Genomic DNA, 20,026 nt, shown 5'->3' with positions numbered 1-20,026 from the left:
AAAGCCTTCTCTGGGTGCTGGGTCTGGTGCTTGGACAAAAGATTGTAGCCACCTTGCTGCTCACCACACTGCACTGGAAGCATCCATGTCTGCCTCCAAAATAAACTCCCACAATGAGAGCAGGAACCCAGCAAATATACTGCACTGCATCTGAACCCAGGGCCCAGCAGCCTATATGCTGTGATCAGGCTCATTGGCACACCTGCCTGATCTACTGCCGATTTCCAGGGCACAAATGCTACAGAGCCCAGCTCAGCTCTCTGCCGATGAGCCCTGAGCTTGTCTGCCAGGCTTTCAGGGATCAGGCCAGTGAACTACCCTCTCTGAGCTATAGCACTCCCTCCCTCCTCAGAGCTCTGTGCTCACTTCCAGGACTTGGCCAAGGATAACATGGTTCCCTTGTACTCATTTCTTTTCCTGTGTTTCTATAATGTCTCTACCTCAATGTAAGCCATTCTAGACAGGGGCTGGTCTGGCCTAGAGATGTCAGCCCTACATAATAGCTACACCTCAACTCACCAGATCTTGACACACACCCTGCAGTATTGTCCCCTTCTACTGAGAAAGAAACTGAGGCCTAGGAGGCAATTTCACCCACAAGAACAGCAGTAAGAGGCAGACTTGGAACGAGGACCCCAATTCTCTTCAAACTCCCTGCCCATAATTCTCTCCAAACCCCAGCCACCTAACCCAGCTTTTTTCATGGGGTGTCCTAATGAGGGCCAGAGATGAGCCCTCCAGGAGGTACCAAGCAGAATGTAAATACAAGAGAGAAAAACAGTTGTCCGTCCAGAACTGCAGGCCACAGACCCACACCCCATTCTCACTGCCCCTCTAGCTTAAGACTGGAGGCCCCTGAGTACCATTAAAGGCAGAGCTTAGACATCAGTGTGCAAGCCTGATCCCTGGTGACCATAACCTTGAACTGCAAGCAGGCCCAAGAGGCCAAGAGGCTTGGCAAGACAAATTCTGACTGCACTACCCAGCCCTCCACTCCAGATGATCCTGGAACCCCAGACAGCAGTGCCTTAATAAGGAAACCCCACACATGGCTAGCTCCCCAGATGTGTTCATGCCATGAATCCCACAGCCACCTGGGAGGCAGACAGGGTCTTAGCTCCTTTCTACAGATGAATAAACTGAGGCCAGAGCAGTGAAAGAAGCTCCTGGAGTCCAGTCACAGAATTAATGGCAAATTCTACCATTGAACTTGAATTTTCTGACTTAAAAAGTCATCTCCAAATTTTTCTGAAATCTCTAACCTCTGGGTTACAAAAGGCAGGAAAGTGATAGGGAAACACAACCTCTAGATTAGAACACCCAACTTAAATGGATTTATTTACAATTAAAGAATTTATTTATTTACAATAAATGTACTTAAATAAATTAATTTAAAATAAAATACCTACAAGATAGCTTTCCACCTCTCCCAGGAGCTCATTAGCAAAGGACAGTTGACTGATAACACCAGGTCTGGAAGGATGGACGGGATGGGGTTGTCAGACTTCTGCAAACAAAACACAGCATCTGCAGCTGCACATAAATTTTACATAAACAAGGCACACACCATTTGGGATATACTTATACTAAAAAGGTATTCATTATTTATCTGAAATTCAACACAGTGTCCTGTATTTTATCTGGCACTTAGAGACTGGGTGCCATTTGGGGGTGTGAGAGAATGGCAGCTAGGTTAGGGGGTTCCAGAAATAGCCTGGAGGCCTGCTAACCAGTTACAAAGAGGGGAAGAAAGGAGATGATGCGGAGACCCAGACAAGGGAGGGGAGCCACTGCAGGCTCTGAGCAGGGAGGGGTCCTGTGCTTCTGGTCCCAAGGTTTGTCTGACAAGCAGTAGAGGATAAGCTAACGGGGAAGCAGTGGTTCGGAAGGGCTGGCACGGGGCCCTGGGGAAGTATACTCCACCTTCACACTCTGCTCCCTTGGATCTTGTTTCTTCTCACCTTTGTTCTTCCCAGTTCTGCCCCTCAAACACTCGCTCCTGGGTTTCCACTCCCAGTTCTGACTTTCCCTCTCTTCCTCCTCTGCACCCCTTATCATCTGATTGGTTGTCCCTCCTTCTCCGCAGCCAGGCCAGCAGAGGGAAGAGGAGGAAGGTACTTAGTGCTTTTTCTTTGCCCCCTTAAAGGCCTCTGTACCCCCAGAGGACCCAGCCAAGTGCAAATGCCCAGCTTTCCTAGGAAAAGCCTCCCCTTCCTCACAGGACCCAGCCCAAGCAGGAAAGGCCTCCTGGCCCTCCCCCGGGAGTATGAGGCTGTTGTTCACCTGCTGCCCCAGGCAGGACCCAGATGCAGCCCAGGTCCTCCAGGCACAGCACGTCCAACCCTGCTGCCCTGGGGAGTGCTTCCTGAGGCCCACACCCACTTCTCCTGCTGCATTTGATACATTTCCCTTGAGCTAAAGCCAAGGAAGAGATGGAAAAGACTGATCTTCCTGCTGTAGGTCAATGGTTTTCAAACTTATTCCCAAACTAGGTGCTCTGTGAATGAATTCATGCACTTGAAAGGAACTCTGGGCCACGAGGCTGCAGTGGGCACAGGGACGGGTCTCGGGCTATCCTCCACAACCCCGCCTGACGCCTCCCACCACGGCCCCAGTCCCCTGTCTGCCACCAGCCCTGCTCCCACTGCCACTCCCACGCACGGACAGAGCCAGCCCCACTCGCACCCACTGACAGCATGGGACCATTGGGGCCAGCGCCAGCAGTGGGTGTGAGTGGGGCCTGCACCGTCAGTGGGTGTGAGCAGTGGCTGCTGCCCCCATCGCCTCTCAGGAGTAGGGGAGGTGGAAAAGCCCTCAGGGGCGATCGGGACCAGCAGTCGCCACTCATACCCACTGACAGCAATTGAATTTTCAGTAACCACCAGAGGCTCGCCTTGACAACCAGTGTCCCGCCTTGGTCTGGTGCCCCCGCTCACCTGCTCCACCATCCTGGTCTGGTGCCCCCGCTCACCTGCCCCTCCATCCTGGTCTGGTGCCCCCGCTCACCTGCTCCACCATCCTGGTCTGGTGCCCCCGCTCACCTGCCCCTCCATCCTGGTCTGGTGCCCCCGCTCACCTGCCCCACCATCCTGGTCTGGTGCCCCCGCTCACCTGCCCCACCATCCTGGTCTGGTGCCCCCGCTCACCTGCCCCACCATCCTGGTCTGGTGCCCCCGCTCACCTGCCGCACCATCTTGGTCTGGTGCCCCCGCTCACCTGCCCCACCATCCTGGTCTGGTGCCCCCGCTCACCTGCTCCACCATCCTGCTGCGGCTGATGCCCGCCATGTTCCGCCCATGCTCCCTGGTGGTCAGTGCACGTCATAGTGACCAGTTGTTCAGTTGTTTGGTTGTTCGGTTGTTCTGCCGTTTGGTTTATTTGCATATTAGGATTTTATAGAGAGAGAGTAGGCCGCTGGGGTTGGGGTTGTGGCAACTCCGGGAACCTGTCCCCAGCTTTAGCCACACAAGCTCCATTTATCCATGCTTTATAAACACAGGATCCTTGTGAAAAAAATTTTTTAAGGGATTCACTACTGAAAATATTCCCCTCTATTCATTTGAAACACATAGATGAGTCTGCATGGTGATACTCTGTATAAAGACTCCAAGAGTCTGGCTTTCTCAACTTTATATCATCTGACCCTTGCTCCCATAACTTTTATTCCCCTTCTGTCCATTCCCCCTGAGATATTATTTAATAATTTTTTCCCATCACCATTTATCCCCTCTATGCCCTTTTCCACCTCCCCAACCCCCCCTGCATCACCCTAAGACTTTAAATCCTGGCACTGACTGACCTTCTCTCGGAAGGTCTCTTTATCAGAATCCCCACAGCAGTTCCCTAATACTGCATTGACTTGGATGACATGGCCCATTTTATAGATGAGTCACTGAGGCCCACAGGCAGCAGAACCTAAACAGAATACTGGGAGTCTGATTTTGGAGGCTGGCCTGGTGGTCTCCCACTGTGTCCCCAAGCTGTTCTCCAGGCTCCTCATCCAGGACATGAGAGCCCCAAGTTTTGGGATGGCCTGACTCCTGCTGGAAAAGTTTGCCTCAGAGCTGGGAGCTCCATGGGGGCCTGCTCTAATCAGTGTGGCCCAGCCTGCCCTGTGGGGGGAAGAAAGAGTTTTCTGGGGTCTCAGCCCTAGACACCAACCCCCAGGTGGTCTCCTTTCTGCCAGCTCCCAGGGGCCACCACTTGCCACTTATTATACGGCAGGAGAGAAATGTCTGCTCAGCTTCTGGCAGAGCGGGGAGCTCAATCAATGCAGTCACCCTCCCACACTCATGCTAGGAGGAGAAGCAAAGCCCTGCTCCCAGCAGTCTTTGAGAACCCAGGCAGCTGTCCTGGGTTCCAAATGCCAGGGACCCAGAACCATTCTGCCCAGTGACTTGCATCCATCACTAGGCATCAATAAAAATACTCTGATGGCACCCATGGAAGTTCAGCTGATCTGGGGTGAGGCCTGGGCTGCAGGATGGTTTGAAAGCTGCCGAGGTGATTTTCTGGACACCCGGGGTTGAGAGCCACCATCTGATCCAAGCTCTTCCTTCCACAGAGAAAAAAACTGACACCCAGAAAGAGGAGCCGGTGACACCTAGGACTAGACCCACTGCTCTGGACCCAGAGGTCTTTGTACCCCCAAACCAGTGTGCCCAATAATATTTAGCCCCAGGTGCAAAGGAGAGGGGAGAATGCTCACCCTGGTTTGTGCCATAAGGAGGATCTGACCTTCCTGCCTGACCTTGAGCCAAGTCTTCTGTGGGTGAGACAGTGGAAAGGTGACTGTGCAGGCAAACAGCAGTTTCAGCCTGTTTGCAGTTTTGGGTCCCTACTGTATGCAGACACTCTTACTAACTGCTTTCTGATGCTATCTTATCCAGAAGACCTGCTGTTTCTGGCCAGAACTGCTCCACTTTCCCCAAAGAAAAATGCAAACTGGTGTCCATAGATGAATTAATGGATAAAACAAAATGTGGTTTATATATGTGTTTATGTATATATACATATATACATCTATAATAATAAAAGCGTAATTTGCTAATTAGACCAGACAGCCAATTGACCTTCTGGACATCATTCCGGATGTCCTTCCAGACAAAGCTGTGGTGGCAGGGGCCGAGACAGAGGTAGTTAGGGGCGATCAGGCAGGCAGGCAAGCACTTAGGGGCAATTAGACAGGCAGGAAGAGGGGTTAAGGGTGATTAGGCAGGCAGGCAGACGAGTAGTTAGGAGCCAGTGGTCCCTGATTGTGAGAGGGATGTCCAAATGCCAGTTTAGGCCCGATTCCCCAGGGTTGGGCCTAAACTGGCAGTTGGACATCCCTGGAGGGTTCCCAGATTGCGAGAGGGTACAGGCCGGGCTGAGGGACAAGCACCTCCCAGGCACAAATTTTGTGCACCGGGCCTCTAGCATATATATATATATATATATATATATATATATATATATGCTTGTGTGTGTATATATACATACACACACACACACATATATATATTATATATCTATATTATATATATATTATATATATTATATATATCCTATCTAATAAAATAGTAATATGCAAATTAACCATCACTCCGCTACACCCACCAGCCACGCCTACCAGCCACGCCCACCAGCCAATCAGGAGCGAATATGCAAATAAACCCAACCAAGATGGCTACGACCACAGAGAGCAGGAGGGAGGCTTGGGTTTTTCTGGCAATGGAGGAAGCCAAGCTATCCACCTGCCCTTGCCTGCCTAGGCCTCCACTCAAGGCTACAAAGTTTCAATGATAGAAGATACATAAATCCCCCCCAAAAATAGCTGCTGCCACAGAGCAAGCAGAAGGCTTGGCTCCGCTCCAGGCCACAAAGTTTCAATTGTAGAAGATAAATAAACCCCAGATACCAGGGCCTCTGCTTGGGTCGCCAGGGGGCGTGGCCGGCCTGCAAACCACCACAAGCCCCTTTCCCAGGCCGCCTCACTCCCCAAGGGAACCCCCACCCTGATCCAGGACACCCTTCAGGGCAAACCAGCTGGCCCCCACCCATGCACCAGGCCTCTATCCTATCTAATAAAAGAGTAATATGCAGATTGACCATCACTCCAACACACAAGATGGCTGCCCCCATGTGGTCAAAGATCCTGCCCCCATGTGGACACAAGATGGCCACCACAAGATGACCAGCAAGGGAGGGCAGTTGGGAGGGACCAGGCCTGCAAGGGAGGGCAGTTGGGGGCAATCAAGCCTGCAGGGGAGGGCAGTTAGGGGTGACCAAGCCAGCAGAGAAGGGAAGTTGGGGGCGACCGGGCCTGCAGGTAAAGGCAGTTTGGAGGGACCCAGGCCTGCAGGGGAGAGCAGTTGGGGGGGACCAGGCCTGCAGGGGAGGGCAGTTAAGGGTGACCAGGCCTGCAGGGGAGAGCAGTTGGGGACAAACAGGCTGGCAGGGGAGCAGTTAGGCATCAATCAGGCTGGCAGGGGAGTGGTTAGGGGGTGATCAGGCTGGCAGGCTGAAGCAGTTAGGGGCAATCAGGAAGGCAGGCAGGCGAGCAGTTGGGAGCCAGCAGTCCTGGATGGTGAGAGGGATGTCCAACTGTCCGTTTAGGCCCAATCCCACCCCTGCCCTTGCCGGCCCAGGCCTCCACTCAGTGCTACAAAGTTTCAATTATAGAAGATAAATAAATCCCAACAGAAATGGCAGCAGCCACAGAGCTGGAGAGAGCAGGAGGCTACAGTTGCCTGCAGCGATGGAGGAAGCCAAGCTTCTGCAGCCCTGGCCTGCTTTGGCCTCTGCTTAAGGCTACAAAGTTTCAATTATAGAAGATACATAAATTTCAACAGAAATGGCTGCCACCACAGAGCGAGCAGAAAGCTTGGCTCCACTCCAGGCTACAAAGTTTCAATTGTAGAAGATAAATAAACCCCAGATACCAGGGCCTCTGCTTGGGTCACCAGCGGGAGTGGCCAGCCTGCAAACCACCACAAGCCCTTCACCCAGGCCGCCCCATACCCCAAGGGAACCCCCACTCTGATCCAGGACAACCTTCAGGGCAAACCAGCTGGCCCCCACCCGTGCACCAGGCCTCTATCCTATCTAAAAAAAGAGTAATATGCAGATTGACCATCACTCCAAGACACAAGATGGCTGCCCCCATGTGGTCAAAGATCCTGCCCCCATGTGGACACAAGATGGCCACCACAAGATGGCCAGCAGGGGAGAGCAGTTGGGATGAACCAGGCCTGCAAGGGAGGGCAGTTGTGGGCAATCAGGCCAGCAGGGGAGGGCAGTTGGGAGGAATCAGGTCTGCAAGGGAGGGCAGTTGGGGTGATCAAGCCTGCTGGGGAGGGCAGTTAGGGATGACCCGGCTGGCTGAGGAGGGAAGTTGGGGGTGACTGGGTCTGCAGGGAAGGGCAGTTGCGGAGGGACCCAGGCCTACAGGGGAGAGCAGTTGGGGGGTACCAGGCCTGCAGGGGAAGGCAGTTAGGGGCAAACAGGCTGGCAGGGAAGCAGTTAGGCATCAATCAGGCTGGCAGGGGAATGGTTAAGGGGTGATCAGGCTGGCAGGCAGAAGCAGTTAGGGGCAATCAGGAAGGCAAGCAGGCGAGCAGTTGGGAGCCAGCAGTCCTGGATTGTGAGAGGGATGTACGACTGGGATCGGGCCTAAACGGGCAGTCAGAAATCCCTCAAGGGGTCCCAGATTGGAGAGGGTGCAGGCTGGGCTGAGGGACACCCCCCTCCATACACAAATTTCATGCACCGGGCCTCTAGTATGTGTGTGTGTGTATATATATATATATATATATATATATATATATATATATATATATAATCTCCTATCTAATAAAGAGGGAATATGCTAATTGACCATCACTCCGTCACAAAGATGGCTGCATCCACAGCTGAAGCCAAGTTCCCATAAGGAGCCTTAAGGAGCAATCAGCAGGGACTTGAGGCTACGCCCTCCCCTGCCCCTGTAGGGCTTGACAGGGGACCTTAGGCCACATCCCCCACCTGGCAGGGCTTGACAGAGGACCTCAGGGTGCACCCCCAGTGCTGGGTGGGGGGGAACTCTGGCTGTGCCCCCCACCCCAGCACCAGGCTGGGGAACCTCAGACCGCACCCCAGCCTGGCGGGGCTTGATGGGGGACCTCAGGCTGCGCCCCCCGCCCCAGCACCAAACCAGGGGACCTGAGACTGCACCCCCCTGCCTGGCTGGGCTCGACAGGGGACCTCAGACCACACCCCCCACCTGGCGGGGCTTGACAGGGGACCTCAGGCTGCACCTCCTGCCTTGGCACCAGGCCGGGGAACCTGAGGCCATGACCCCCGCCCTGGCGCCAGGCTAGGGGAACTGAGGCCATGCCCCCCACCCAGCGGGGCTTGATGGGGGACCTCAAGGTGTGCTTCCTGTCCTGGTGCTGGGATAGGGGACCTCAGGCTACTCCCCCCACCCCGGTGCCAAGCCGGGGGACCTCAGGCCATGCCCCCCACCAGGTGGGGCTTGACAGGGGACTTCAGGCTGTGCCCCCCACCCCGGCACCAGGCCGGGGGACCTCAGACTGCACCCCCTGCCCCAGCACCGGGCCAGGGGACCTGAGGCTGTGCCCCCTTGCCTGGCTGGGCTCGACAGGGGACCTCAAGGTGCACCCCCAGTGCTGGGTCGGGGGAACTCTGGACGTGCCCCCTGCCCAGCAGGGCTTGGTGGGGGACCTGAGGCTGCACCCCCCTGCTGGTGGGGCTTGATGGGGGACCTGAGGCTGCACTCCCCTGCCTGGTAGGGCTTGACGGAGGACCTTAGGCCATGCCCCCCACCCTGTGGGGCTTGACAGGGGGTCTCAGGCCATATCCCCCACCTGGCAGGGCTTGACGGGGGACCTAAAGGCACGCCCCCTGCCCTGGTCTGGGCTAAGGGACCTCAGGCCACGTCCCCCGTCTTGGTGCCAGGCCAGGGGACCTAAGGCTATGTCCCCTGCTTGGTAGGGCTTGACAAGGGTGGGACTGGCCAGGTCTGGATCTAGCCCAATGGGGGCGGGGGACGGCCAGGTCTGGGTCTCACACGATTTTGAGGCGCATGTGGGTGGGTGGGGACTTGACTCTGGGTCCTATGGTACGCCCCAGACTCTGACAGGAAGAAGGTTTTCATATACATTTTACTAATTTTCTTTCATCTCTGACACTTCTATTATAGAGAAAGGGAAAATAGCAATATTAAATTATTTCCTCTAATTAATCCCCTTTTAATGTGCACGAATTTTGTGCACCAGGCCACTAGCATATATATAAATATATATATGAACATTATACAGTAATAAAAAGGAAGTAAATCTTGCCATTTGCAACATCAATGGACCTTGAGGGCATTATGCCAAGTGAAATAAGTCAGAGCAAGATAAATAATCTCTTATATGTGGAGGCTAAAACCATCCTAATATATAAAAACCCAGGATCTGTAACATCCATAACGACCGAAGGCTCAACCAGATGCCAGGCTGTGCGTGCAGAATGCCAAGCGAGTTGAACTACTGACTTCTCAGAGACAGAGAGAGAGAGGCGGGGACTTGCAGCATCGGGGATTTGCGTGAGGCTGCCTCATGGCACCCTGCATCCCTCCCTGACCAACCACTGCGACTCCAAGCCAGGGAGGGCCGCCTCCAGGCCACAGCACCAGGTCCCTCACCCCCACCCCGGGCCAGAGAGTGTGGCGCCAGGCAGGGGCGCCCGGGGGCCAGGAACGTGGTGCAAGGGGCCAGTGCAGCATGGGGGACCATATTTACGCCACCAAGTTCCCCACTTCCACCCCGGCCTGCGCATCCCTCCTCCCTCCCCTCAGCAGCCTGGCTCCTGCCTACACGCAAGCCGGGCAGGCCCAACTGCACCGGGGAGTGAGCCACGGCAATCAGGACAGCCACTTCCTGGGACAGGACAGCCGGGCTGCGGAGCTTCACAAGGGCAATGAGGCCCACGGGGCGAGCGCAGCCCTCGGGCAGCAGGGCAGCCAGTCAAGCCAAGTCTGGCTTCAATGGGGCCAGCGGGAGCCCGAGGGCAGCCCCAGCCCCCACAGGTTCCAGTTGTATGGTTGCTCAGAGGTGAGCGGTGTCTCCACACAAGCTGCTGCAACCCTGCCCCATGCTTCAGGAACGGGGAGGAGGCTCACGGTCACCAGAGCCCTAGGCCACACCGCCTGCACCGCCGCCTGCCAGGCTGGCAGGGTCCAGAGCATCGTGGGCGAGCTGCTCCCACCCCCAGTGGTGGAACGGGGAGGAGGGCGCTGGGTGCAGGGAGGGGACCTCAGCCAGGGTCATCCCGGCACAGGGAAGGGGCCCAGCCTGGGCCCGGTGGGGAGCTTAGGAAGTTTGGCTGAACAGGCGCTGGTTCGTACCAACTCTTACTCTGCCATCTTCCTCCATCCCTCCAAGCGAGCCTCCCTGCCCCACCTGCCCAGGAGAACAGGCTCTGAGTGACCTCCGTGAGTGCAGACTGAGGACTCAGAGACCTCAAGGAAGAGTACCCGGCGGCGCCCGGGCAGGAGCCGGTGCAGAACTACCAGTGCAGAGCTGCTTCAGGTCTCCGTGAAGTTTGCAACAGACCCAAGGAGGAAACCAAGAGGGGAAAGGCCAGGAGCCGTGAATTCCCAGTGCTTTATCCACTTGAAAACAGCCCAGCTTGGAATGTGAGGTGGCTGTACATTCATCTAAGAAGTGAGGGGGATGAACCCCACCGTCGCTGGGCTCCTGTTGGTCCAAGGCCCAAGCGTCCACCACAACAAGGAAAAAATGGAGGGAGGGGCCCGGAGGAAGCAAGGACAATTGAAGGAAACTGTGTCTAGACTTTCCTTAGCCCTCTCTCTCTTTCCGCTGCCTACAAAAGCCCCAGGCCCAGCCACAGTTCTGTCTCCATCTTTTAGTCCCCTGTTCTCCAACCACAGAGGGAAGAAATAAGGAAGGAGCCCGTGCTGCCTCCAGAAAGTATATATATACCTGATTGGCCAGTCACCTCCTGCAGAGGGAGGCCAGACTGGAGCTTAGGCCCTGAGGGGAGTGGACCTAAGCCGTCAGTAGAACATCCTGTGAGGGCTCCCGGACTGTGAGAGGGAGCAGGCCGGGCTGAAGGACACCCCCCCAGTGCACAAATTTTCATGCACCAGGACTCTAGTACTATATAATAAAAGCCTAATATGCAAATTGTCCCCTTGGATGATCATTAGACCAGTTCTACCACTCGCTATGACATGCGCTGACCACCAGGGGGCAGCGCAGAACATGGTGGCGTCTGCGAGGTGCCGCTGGCAGCAGGCAGCAGTAGAGGTACTGTGGGCCCCGATGGTCCCCAACGAGAGCAGAACCATGGTGGGATGGTGGAGAAGGTAAGCGGGAGGCACTAGGCCAAAGCAGGTGCAAGAGGGGGGGAGCCGATCACCCGGCAGATGGCAACCAGCGGCCAGCGGTGGTGGTTGGGGGTGGAGAGGCGGGGCCGCCACCCGGCTCCCAAGCGCTGAGGGAGCCAAGCCAGGCCCCAACCAATCGTTCTGCAGATGGTGACCAGAGGCTGGCAGGCCCTGATTGCCCAATCGGGGCCAGGCTCTGGGCTGGGAAGGGGATCTGGGAGTGGGTGGCGGTGACCAACCTCCCGTGGCACCCAGAGAGGGGGCTGTGACCTCTCGCCAGCTACCTGGGGGTGAGGGTGATGGGGACAGAGGTGTGGTGGGAATGCGGGGTGTCTGCCGAGCTCGCTCTTACTCTCCCTGCTACCCTCCGCCGGTATGCCAGTGCTCATGCCTGGGGGAAACCCCCACTCTCAGGCCTCTTCTGGGTGAGCCGGGTTGCAGCTGCCAGGACCACAGGGGCTGGTCGGGCTCCCCGTGGGTTTGCACAGGTGCCAGCGGGAGAAAGCGCACTACCCGCCCAGCTTCCGGGCGGTGCCACTGGGTGGCACAGAGGCCCACGCTGTGCCCAGGCCCACGGCATCTGGCCACACTAACCGCATCTCCACATGGGGACTCGGGTGCCATGACTCAGGTGGAGGGGGGCATGCGGGGGCCCAGGGGCCCAGGTGCTGCCCAGGACCCAGAGGTCAGCTGGGACCTGCCCTTCCACACCAGATGCTTGCGCTTTGATCGCTGGCCAGGCCTAAGACTGCACCCGTGCATGAATTTCATGCACCAGGCCTCTAGTCATACTCATAAAAACAGAGAATAGATTGATAGTTACCAGGGACTGGTGGAGGGGGGAGGTAAGGAGAAAGTTGGTCAAAAGGTACAAACTTTCAGTTATGAGATGAATTAAGTTCTGGGGATGTAATGTTCAGCATGGTGACTATCTTAACAATACTGTATACTTGCAAGTTGCCAAGAGATCTTAAGTGTTCTTACCATAACAACAACAACAAAGTGTAACTATGTGAGGTGATGGATGGTAACTAACCCTATTGTGGTAAACATTTCTCAGTTAAGTATGTGTATCAAATTACCTTGTTTTACACCTTAAACTTATACAATGTTATATATCACATCTCAATAATGTTGGGGGAAAACGCAAGCTGGGCTTCACCTAATTTGTAGCCATTCTCTGCTTAACAAAATCCAAAAGGTCCTGCTGTGAGTTTCTGTCTGATAGCCAAGGAGCTTGCATCATGCTCACAGCAGGCAACTCCTGTTCTGACTCCAGGCCTGGCAGAGCTCAGGCAGGTGCAGAGCACCAAGCTAGGAGTCAGAAACCTGAGTTCTAGTCCCAGCTCTGCTATCCAGTGTCTAAGGGCAAGTGATTTCCCTTCTTTGGGCCTCAGTTTCATCATCCATTAAATGGGAGAGTTAAATTCCCTCAGGAATATTCAAACTTGTTTTGTGAATGACAACACTTTCTTCACATAAAACTGCGTGCAGAACATAGATGATCATAGGCCTGGTAGAAGCAGCAGCCGGGCTCTCAGAGCCGGACACACGCAGCCCTTCCACCCCACTCACTCCTTGAGGAAGCTCCTTAGAACTTCCCAAAACTCCATCCCATTTGGTCCATAAGGTCTCCTTTGATCCTGTCATCCTAGGATTGGACAGGGGTTGGGGGGAGAGATGATGTGGTGGTGAGATAAAGACACCTCAGAAGACAACAGAACATCTGTGCAGCAGGGTCCAGTGCTTCTCTTTCCAGAACAATCAGGGAGAGAAATTTCTTATCCATGACTAATGGCTAAGGAGGTAGCATGAGAAGGAGGCAACAATGCAGTAGCACTAGGGTAAGGGGAGGGGGCACTGGGGCAGGTGAGGCTGCTAGCAAGATTCCCCTTCTCTGCAGTGTGTGGGCCCCTGGTTGTTTCCTCGTCTGTAAAAGGGGCACATGGGGCTGTTGGAAGGAGCATAGAATTCCTTCCAAGGGCTCGTAGCAGAGCCCAGCACAATCCAGCTGTTACTACTTGTTAGCTGTGGTTTTCATGTTGTTATTTTGCTCTCTTGTGGTTTGTATACGCCTTTGAATGGGTGAGGGTGGGGAGAGTCATCTAATTCTTAGAGCTGGTGGAAACCTCATTTTAGAGAAAAAAGAAAGAAAGTGAGGCCCAGGGAAAGAAAGAGCTTTTCCACATTCACGTAATGAGTCAGAACCAAGCTGGGAATCAGACTAAAGACTCCAGACTCAGGGGAGCCATCCCACGGGTAGAGCTCACAGCCCCGGTTTCCTCCTGCTGCTCAGTGCAGCGCTGGCCTCCATGGACTTGCCCTCCCACACTCTCCACCCACTGCCCTGGTGAAACCACTGACCCCTGGGGCGGCCTTGGGCTCCTGAAGCCCGATTTAGCCTCCCCTCAGAGCACACCCTCTCCCTGCCAAGCCGGGGCTGTAATTGCACTAACTGGCCCCTGCCTGGGGAAGGAGGGACCTTGTCTTCATCCACATGAGTCAGGTTTCTAGAGCAGAAACCTCAGGTAGAGCCACATCGCATGCCTTCAGCCTCATCACCGCTCCCCACAAACCACTTCCTGCTCTGTTCCTGGCACCACTGGCCTGGTGCCTGCTGCTCCACCAGTCCAGCCCACACCCAGCCCACTGCAAACCTTCCCTGTCATCCACAGGCCAGGGCAGGAATCTACCTGTTCAAGTGGAGTGGCCATGGGCTGGGTCACCGAGGCAGTGGAGACTCCACCAGAAAATCCAGCCCTGGCCATTCATCAGTCCTCAGTCACTGTAATTTGATTGTGCAAGTGTCCTCCAAGTCTGCCCACACAGAGGAAGGACAGAGATGCCGGGCTGGCAGTCCACTGCCTACCCACCCATCTGTCCATGGGAAGCTGACAGAAGAACAAAAAGAGCATAGGCTTTGGAGTCAGACAGATCTGAGTTTGAATTCCAGCTTCATCACTCCCTGCTGTGAGTTGATCAGGTGATTTCACCTTTCTTAGCCTAAGTTTCCCACCTGTAAAATGGAAAGCATATATCACCTCTTCCAGGTGTAGTGGGAAAAATAACTGAGCTAATACCCACGAAAGTCTACACAGTGCCCAACACATAGTAGATGTTCAATAAATACTATTGTCCCTCTTCCTTCACATGCAATGACAGCGGTTCTGGTAAAGCTGTGAATGTCTCCACTTCAGCCTCCAGTGGAAGTCAAGAGACTGAATCCAATCCTAGAGCTGCCTCCAACTTGCTGTGTGGCCTTAGATGAGCTGGATAACCTCTCTGGTCCTCAGTTTCCTTATACCTGATTGTGGAGATGGTTTCCAAGATGTCCCCCAGCTCTGACACTCTGAACAGTGGCATGGTACTGATAGTATGGTGACACTTGGGGGCACTGACTGGAACAATGAGTGGGACATGGTTATCAAGATCATTAGAGTGATGATGCAGCTTATCTGTGACTAGAGGCCCATTGCACGAAGATTCGTGCAAGAATAGGCCTTCCTTCCCCTGGCTGATGGCACCGGTTTTCCTCTGGCACCTGGGACCCAGGACTTCACTCTGGCCACCGCCTTCCACCTTCACTCCAGCTGGAGTCTTCACTCTGGCCGGAGCCTTCAGTCTTTGCTCCAGTCAGAGCGCCACTCCCGTAGCTCCCTCTGCCCCCTGCCCTCCCCCTCATAGCAGGCATCCTGCCTCACCCAGCTGCTCCATGCCTGCATATGCAAATTAACCTTCCATCTTTGTTGGGTTAATTTGCATACTCACCCCTGATTGGCTTGTGGGTGTCATGGAGGTACGGTCAATTTACATATTTATCTTTTATTAGTGTCAATGATAACACAGTTGGGAAGGCAAGCTTGCTCAGATGGGGCACAGGAAGCAGCCCCCAGGAACATGAGCACAGGGTGCAGAGATCAGGGCAGATGGGCTCAAGCACTTCCTTCCACCTGGTAGGCCTCAACTACTGCTATCTGGAGTCAGGCCCAGTGGGTAGGCATTCAGGGTCCTGAGAAAAACTAAGACCCATTTCTGCTTTTAGGGAGCTCTCCTGGGGAGGGACAGACTTCCCAATGCATGATGGAAAACAAAGTTAAATTAACCACAATAACAGCACAGCCTGACATTTACTCTTTGCTCATCCAAGGTCATGCCTGTGTTAAGCCCTTAAGGAGCATTATCTCATTTAATCTCCTGATGACCCCCAGGAGGCCATTAGTGCCATTATTCTACTCTACTGTTGAGGGAGTCAAAATGTAGAGAGATTCTGTGTTTACTGGCTCAGGCTGAGCCAGAAGAATAAGGGGCAGGGGCTCAGGGTAAGGTTCCAATTAGAGCAGGGTAAGGTTCCAATTAGGGCCAGAGGAGAGGGAGGACCCTTTTTCTGTTGGAGGACAGGTCTGGGAAGGTGTCCCAGAGGTGGGGACATTTGAGTTAGGTGACAAAAATACTAGGTCCCATTTATCAAGCACGTGGATGTCACACTCCTGAATCTTTAGGTGGGACTCTTCCTTAGTCCTCACTTCCCGCCCAGGTGGTAGGTACTACTATGATTCCTGTTCAATGATAACAGCACAGAGAGCTCAAGGCCTTGCCCAATGCAAAGGGATTAGAGGCGCAGCCAAGGGAGCAGTTTGGAACACACTAAGCAAGGGCAGAGCGTGACTGGAGAGCCTGGAGCCTTAGGGGCTGAGAACAGTAACTAGACAGGTAGGCAGGGCTTGTCCTGATTTCCAAACACATACTCGGACCCTGGGAAGAAGAGTCCAGTCCTCACCTCACACCAGCATTTGGTTTTTAAGCTTCAAGGTCTGCCCCTCACACATTTCCCAAGGATGCAGCTGTTAGTCATCCTGTCTGTGACTGAAACACTTAGAATCCCAGTAAGCAAACAGATGATGGACCCTAATCCCCACACACCCAGAAGGCCGGGGAGAGGCTGGGTGACAGGCCTGGAATCTGTGCCCTCAGGCAGAGATGGGAAACCTCATTCCACCCTCCTTCCTAAACCAGTAGAGCAAAATGCCTGTGTGATTCATTTTGTTTGAAGACACAGAACAAGAGAAGAGATTAGGTCTTTGTTCCTTCCACTAAAGACTGTTGGAAAGCAGGGTTGAAAATACTGAAACCCAGGGTTGGCAATAGAAAATTAGTGGCAGGTTAATTTCATTGTCTCACTGGGAAGTGGAATCCTGTACAGTAAGTATAGGATTAAAGGCAGATAAATCTCCCATCTCACCAACTTGGAGGGAGTAGCCTGCAAGGAATTCATGGGACTTTCATGCCTGTGGGGAGCAGGGAAAGCAGTGTCAGTGGAGGAGAAACAAGATTCATCCTAGGAGCAATGTAGAGGGGCAGGACAGGCTGTGGCCTCCAGGCCACCAATAGCTGGGAGGAAAGCACTGAGCTTTCAGCAAGCTAGAGCCATGATGGTCATGACCCTAATGTGTAGCTATTCAATCCCATGAAGGCATGATTCATTCATTCTATTAGCAGTCCTTTGTGTACCCATTCTGTCCTTCCTTCCTTATAATAATAAATTTTTATATAGTAACTAGAGGCCTGGTGCACGAAATTCATGCAGGTAGGGTCCCTAGGCCTGACCGGCGATCAGGGCCATGAGGGCCTTCTAGCTGCCAGCTGCTGGCCCAGTCCTTCCTTTGTTCCACACCACCCCCTAGTGGTCAGTGCACATCATAGAGAGCAATCAAACTCTCAGTCTCCTGGTCGAACTCCCGAGGGGACACTTTGCATATTAGCCTATTGTGTGTGTGTATATATATATATTAGAGGTCTGGTAGGTGAAATTTGTGCATGGGAGGGGTCCCTCAGGCCAGCCTTCACCCTCTCACAATCCGGAACCCTTCGGGGGATGTCCAATTGCCAGTTTAGGCCTGATCCTGCAGGGGAGCCTAACTGCTCACCCCTAACCGCTTACCTGCCTGCCTGGTCGCCCCTAATTCCTCTGCCTGCCTGCCTGATCGCCCCTAACTGCTCCCCTAAACTGGCAGTCGGATATCCCTCTTACAATCCTGGACCGCTGTCTCCTAACCACTCGCCTGCCTGCCTGCCTGATTGCCCTTAACCATTCTGCCTGCCTGCCTGCCTGATTGCTCCTAACTGCTTGCCTGCCTGCCTGATCGCCCCTAACTGCCTCTGCCTCAGCCCCCACTGTGGCGGCTTCATCCAGAAGGATGTCCAGAATGATGTCCGGAAGGTCATTCAGCTGTCAGGTCTAATTAGCATATTATGCTTTTATTATTATAGATTACTAAGTGCTAACATTTTCCTTAGACTCATTATGTTAATCCTTGCAACAAGTCCAGGAAGAATTACTATTGTACCCTCACTTTACAGATGAGAAAACTGAGGCACAGAGAAGATAAGTGATAGAGCAGATAAGTAACAGAACCAGGATTTAGCACCAGGCTGTCTGGAAACCAAGCCTGTGCTCTGCATTCCTGCCTCTCCAAATGCTGGGCTTGCTTTAGTGGAGCACGACCATACTACTTGGAGTTGTTTGGGCTATTCCAGTGGTCGGCAAACCGCGGCTCACAAGCCACATACGGCTCTTTGACCCCTTGAGTGTGGCTCTTCCACAAAATACCACGTACAGTGCGCAATTGAAACTTCGTGGCCCATGCGCAGAAGTTGGTTTTCGGCCTGGGCGAGTCTATTTTGAAGTGGCATTAGAAGAAGTGAGGGTGTTGGTCGGTCGGGCGACGGGAGACATGACGCATGTGGCTCGTGAGCCACGGTTTGCCGACCACTGGCTATTTCCAGCCTCTGCTGTAGTGGCCAGTCTGGAAGTGAGCCCCTCCCTGCCCACATGTCTCACTCACACATGCACCTGAGGTTCTGCCCAGACTGGAAGCATCTCAGGCAAGCTTTGAAATTGTCACTGGACTCAATGTGGTGGCCCTGGGCTGCAGCTGCTACAGGTGGAGGGTGTGCCAGCTCCAGCAGAGGGGTTCGCCCACCCACATAGTCAGTGCTGCCAGGGCGGGATGGTATTGTGGAAAGGGTGGGGTGGAACAGTCCAGGGCCAGCCAAACCTCAAATGGCAGAATGCTCCAGCTGTCTCCTAGGCCTGTGGTTAGGACACAGACCCAGAGAAGCCTAGCCTAAGGAAGGAAAGGCTACAGCGTGCCAGCCCGCTGCAGTCCAAACCACACCGTGGCAAAGGCAGGAAAGGCTCAATAAGAGTCCCAGCGGGGGGCAGGGATGTATGAGTAGGTTCTGGAAGACCAGTATCTAGTCCTTTCTCTATGATAGCAAATAGCCTACAATTTAAAGGTCAATACCTATCATTTGGCTGCCTAGAGAATTCAACCATGATGCCAAAGTCATGTCCTGACTCAGCAAAGAAGAGTTCTGTGATCGATTAGCAATGATGATGGGAAAAGCATCAGAGAGTAGCAGTATGACTGCAGCAGCCGCTCCCCAACAGGACCACAGCTTCACCTCCATCCTTTCACCTCTAGCCCTTTAAAGCCCAGCTACTCCCAAGTGGTCAAGGTTCTCTGACTACATCTCTGAAGATGATATATTAATACATGCTTTGGGCAGCCTTTGTGCATCCTGTTCCCGCTGTCTCCAGAGCCTCTTCGTCCTTGCTAGCCTGCTGAATTCATTTTCAGCCTTCAAAATTCTGTCCTGGCCTCACTGCCCCTGATCCCTACCTTGTAGGAGTTAATCACTTTCTCTCCAATACATTATAATCAACAGAGCTACAGTTGCTGTGTGATTCCCAGGCCTGGCATGCAGCCAAATTCATTAAATGCACCATCCTCATAACTCTTTAAAATGCTCTGTATTGTGTTCTGAAATGGTCCCACTTTACAGATGAGGACCTCACACTGGAACTTATCCCAGGTCCCCCAGCTGGGCTGTGATGGAACCACCTTGTCTAATTCCAGAGCCCAGATTTTAGTCGTTGTGCTGTGACCTGCTACTGCCTTCTCTCACTGTATCACACTGAGGCGTAATTTTTTATTTACACATCTGCCTCCCTTTCTAAACCATTACTTGCTAGATGCATAGACCATTTTTCTCTCTCATAACCTTGGCAGATAGCTCAGAGGCCCAGCACATAGGCATGTAATATATGTTGGTTGAATCAGGTTTGATGGAGTGGTGGACAGCTTACCAGTCCTGTCCTGCTGCCTCACATCTGACCTGGTGCCCCTCCCAGGATGCCTGTAGCCCTGCCTGTCTGACCTGGGCAGTAGGTGTTTGCTGGTGTATAATGGGGGCAGAATCTTTGTGGGCTATCGGGCTGGGCAAGGGCATTAGTCTCTTCTATATATAATCCCCAGAGAGAGTATATACTCATAGCAAAAGGGACAAAGTACACATCTTATCTTTACTTTATTTTATCTTCTTCCTTGCCTTTGCTTCTTATTTATTCAGTGTTTTCATTATATTAGGCATGGGTTGAGCCCAGGGGGAACAGTCCCCTACCGAATACAATGCATTGAAGTGGCCTCTGTGGACAGCCCACAGGTTTAAAACACAGGTTGCCTGCTCTCCCCCAACCCTCCAGATTCTGATTCTGGGTAGGTGAAGCTATGTACTGCTCAGCATCAACCAGACATTTCTGATACAAAGCCATCAACAGCCACCATGCTGTCGATATCCTCAGGCTGG

Source organism: Plecotus auritus (assembly GCF_963455305.1).
Source record: "Plecotus auritus genome assembly, chromosome: 1".
NCBI classification, from domain to species: Eukaryota; Metazoa; Chordata; class Mammalia; order Chiroptera; family Vespertilionidae; genus Plecotus; species Plecotus auritus.
Note: the sequence above shows the minus strand (reverse complement) of the source record.